The following is a 3,820-nucleotide window of genomic DNA, read 5'->3' as shown; positions in this document are numbered from 1 at the left end:
GTGGCCAATGTGGAGGAGCAAACCTAACACCGTCCCGTTGAAGGAATAATCCCGGTATTTACCTGCAATAATTAAGTGAAACCGCGGAATACTTAAATTAGAATGGCCAGACTAGGATTGGTAGCCCAGTCTCCATGACTGCGAGTGCCCTGTCCGAACCCCTAAATCGCATCTCTTATTAGTTACGTAAAATCATAAAAACATGGCTTCATATCTGCAAAAAGGACATTGTTCTTCCTTAAATCGAATATCATCAAGAACCGGTTCTACAAACCCTGGAGTACAGAGTCAGTACAACCTTTATGCCTCTTAGTATTCATAACAACAGTATAATATATCAAATTGGTGCGAAATGTTTTCACATCATATCCGTGAGGCGGTAGGAAGATTTTGGGGAGTGGTAAAGTGCTGGAATGAGATTTTCACTCTGCAGCGGAGTGTGCACAGATATGAAACTTCCTGGCAGATTAAAACTGTGTGCCGGACCGATACTCGAACTCGGGACCTTTGCCTTTCGCGGGAAATTGCTCTACCAACTGAGCTACCCAAGCACGACTCACGCCCCGTTCTCACAGCTTTACTTCCGCTAATACCTCGTCTCCTACTCTCCAAACTTAACAGAAGCTCTCCTGCGAACCTTGCAGAAGTAGCACTCCTGAAAGAAAGGATATTGCGGAGACATGGCTGTGAGGACGGGGCGCGAATCGTGCTTGGGTAGCTCAGTTGGTGGAGCACTTGCCCGCGAAAGGCAAAGGTCCCGAGTTCGAGTATCTGTCCGGCACACAGTTTTAATCTGCCAGGAAGTTTCATATCTGCGCACACTCCGCTGCAGGAGTAAAATCTCATTCTGGAAACATCCCCCAGGCTGTGGCTAAGCCATGTCTCCGCAATATCCTTTCTTTCAGGAGTGCTAGTTCTGCAAGGTTCGCAGGAGAGCTTCTGTTAAGTTTGGAAGGTAGGAGACGAGGTACTGGCAGAAGTAAAGCTGTGAGGACGGGGCGTGGGTCGTGCTTGGGTAGCTCAGTTGGTAGAGCACTTGCCCGCGAAAGGCAAAGGTCCCGAGTTCGAGTCTCGGCCCGGCACACAGTTTTAATCTGCCAGGAAGTTTTGTAAAGTGCTGTTTAACAAACAATAGTTTATCATTAAAAAGCACTTGAACTCTTACAGTTATTAAAATACAGAATTTAATAGCGGTAGCATTGATGACTAGTAAGTAAGGCAATAAAACCTAAGGCTCACCACATCCATAAATGCAATTTTTAAAATGCATGGGTGCAAGGTGATAACTTAGGGAAACAAGATCGCCACACGTTGTTGGACCCAAAATAAAATCGCCTACCTTTCCTTATCAAAATAATTTAAAGTACTAAGCAGTTGCAGCAAGACTCATTAATTTCCACACGACGTTGCTCGTTAACAGACAATTAGAGGTCAATAGGGCGAGAACTTCAATTGCTCGAACGGAAAACTACATTTAGCCACTGCACAAATGGCCTAAGGCCAACTAATAAGTGCCTACCATGATGAAGCCCTTACAAGTAATTAAATTTTGCGTATCAATTTCATTAAGAAACAAGATGTCTCGCCCCTAAGCACCGGCTTACGGAATCACTGATCAGTCTTAAGTGGACAAGATTTCTCTACTCAAAAAATATTTGAGACTGATACAAAACAACAGAACCAACGGCCAACGAACGTGCAAACAAGTTTTACTATGGTTGAGGGTGCTTTAGGATTTACACGACATTTCGTTAAGAATACAAGACGCCCATTAGCAATTATTGTAAGGGACCTTAAGCTTACGTCCAAACGCGTCTCCACGTGCAGGCGACTGATGACCATAGATGTTAAGTCCCATAGTGCTCAGAGCCTCCACGTGCAGGCAGCTATCATGCTAATAAATACAGTGAGCCTTACGACGCAACGGCCAATCAGGAACGCCAGGTACAAAGCGTGAAGTTCGTGAGATGTTCATTAAAAATTGCCTAGACCATATAAATCATCCGAAAAACTAATTAGTAATATAAAGGCCCCCGGCAGATATCATATCCAAATGAAACATAGAACACCAAAGTACGGCAAAAACCTAATCTCAGGGAGTTAAATGCAACCGATCAAATGTAAAAAAAGAATTATCTAATCCCAGAAGGCCGAAATGACAAATAAACACATCACAGAATAATTATTACATAGGTGGCATCTCGGCAAACAGCTAATATCAAGCGGATTTACTAGAGTCCGTCGGCCAGCTGTCTTACAAAACCAGATTCCCGCAGATGTGGGAGGAATTTACATTGCCAAAAATGGTCTGATGAAAGCAACAACACAAACTAAAGCATACAGTAAGGCACCTTTCCGTTGTTGAATTCAATAAACAAGGTTTTTAACAATGGCAGCTCTATCCTGTAACGCACACACATAAGCAAAATTAAACACTATTCTAATAAAATACGAAACGCCAATAAATTCAACAAGACTGGCAAGCACTGAATAGTCAATACACCAGACAAGTAGCTTACAGAATAAATTTACAGTAAGTGCGGGCTCGCGTACACAATCAACCAAGCCATGCCACCCACTAACGTGGAAAGTAAGCAAAATACAAATCAAAACCCACGTTCGCCAGAAATCTCGAATACGTGTCAATAAAATCGGCTAAAAACAGCCTGGTAGAAAACGAGCGCCTTAGCTCACAACAGAATATCGCAGAAACGACCAAAAATATCGGCTATACCCGAAAGGAGCCAAGATGCAATGGTCAATTAAAAGTAAAATTAATGTGTGTTGTAGGAAAGGCCTCACCGTACAGACCATAATATAGATACCCAACGGTTCCCTGAGCAGTCGCCGACCGGAGTGGCCGAGCGGTTCTAGGCGCTTCAATCTGGAGCCACGCGACCGCTACGGTCGCAGGTTGGAATCCTGCCTCGGGCATGGATTTGTGTGACGTCCTTAGGTTAGTTAGGTTTAAGTAGTTCTAAGTTCTAGGGGACAGACGACCTCAGATGTTAAGTCCCATAGTGCTCAGAGCCATTTTTTTGAACCTGAGCAGCCTCGCTTCCTGCAACGGTCGAGCAGCTGACAAACTTCAACCGCGTGATGGCGGCAGTAACACTTGACCATGTGGTGGCCGCCTTCCGGTAATGTTTAGCCAAACGGAGCGCTCACGCGTCCTAGGCCATGGCCGCCCAAGATGTGCCAAACTTCACGCGTGCAGGTGAGGGGGGGGGGGGGGAGGGGAGGATAGTGGGGTTGCAAGGGCGCAAGGCACAGCCTATCTCACCTTTGCCCGTTCGTTCCTGGAAGTATAAATATATGTTATGGATTCGCTTAAGCGATGGGAACTCCAAATGTGCTATAAAAGATATTAAAATACCCATACAGAAAGAATTTAAGGATTTTGTTGACAATGAAAGAGCAAAAACTTTCAACGATCGACAGATAGGTTTCATTGTTCTGTACATCAAAGCAGTTTGTGCTAAATTTTCAAGGATGGGGCACATGATGAAATTGGTGGTACAACACGTAGAGTATCAGTTACAATAGTTTTCAATGGAACTGAACAAAGAGTATGGATACTTTATATATTACTGCAAACTACGGTTTGGTTAAGTCAAGGGGGTATGCCTAGAAAGAGTTTTCGTTTAAAAACTCGCTATTCTTGAATTTATGAAGGAAAAAGAAGTGTAGGAAAGAAAATTAGAACATCCGGAATGGATTGCATATCTCGCATTTTAAGTGGATTTGTCTGCAATCCAACGTACTATACATTTCCTTATTCGGGTAGTTTCCATGTCTTCATAAGGAAGTTGCAAAAGTG

At 43.7% G+C, this 3,820-nt stretch overlaps 1 non-coding gene across 1 annotated transcript; it reads left to right on the top strand.

The window, feature by feature from the left end:
* Positions 1-1,008: 1,008 nt before the first annotated feature.
* On the top strand, positions 1,009-1,083 carry Trnas-cga (transfer RNA serine (anticodon CGA)). Its single transcript has one exon. It is a non-coding gene; the product is annotated as a tRNA-Ser (tRNA).
* The last annotated feature ends 2,737 nt before the right edge of the window (positions 1,084-3,820 follow it).

The sequence above is a fragment of the Schistocerca cancellata genome, chromosome 3 (assembly GCF_023864275.1).
Source record: "Schistocerca cancellata isolate TAMUIC-IGC-003103 chromosome 3, iqSchCanc2.1, whole genome shotgun sequence".
In the NCBI taxonomy this organism is placed as follows: Eukaryota; Metazoa; Arthropoda; class Insecta; order Orthoptera; family Acrididae; genus Schistocerca; species Schistocerca cancellata.
Note: the sequence above shows the minus strand (reverse complement) of the source record. Positions and strands in the feature narration are given on the sequence as shown.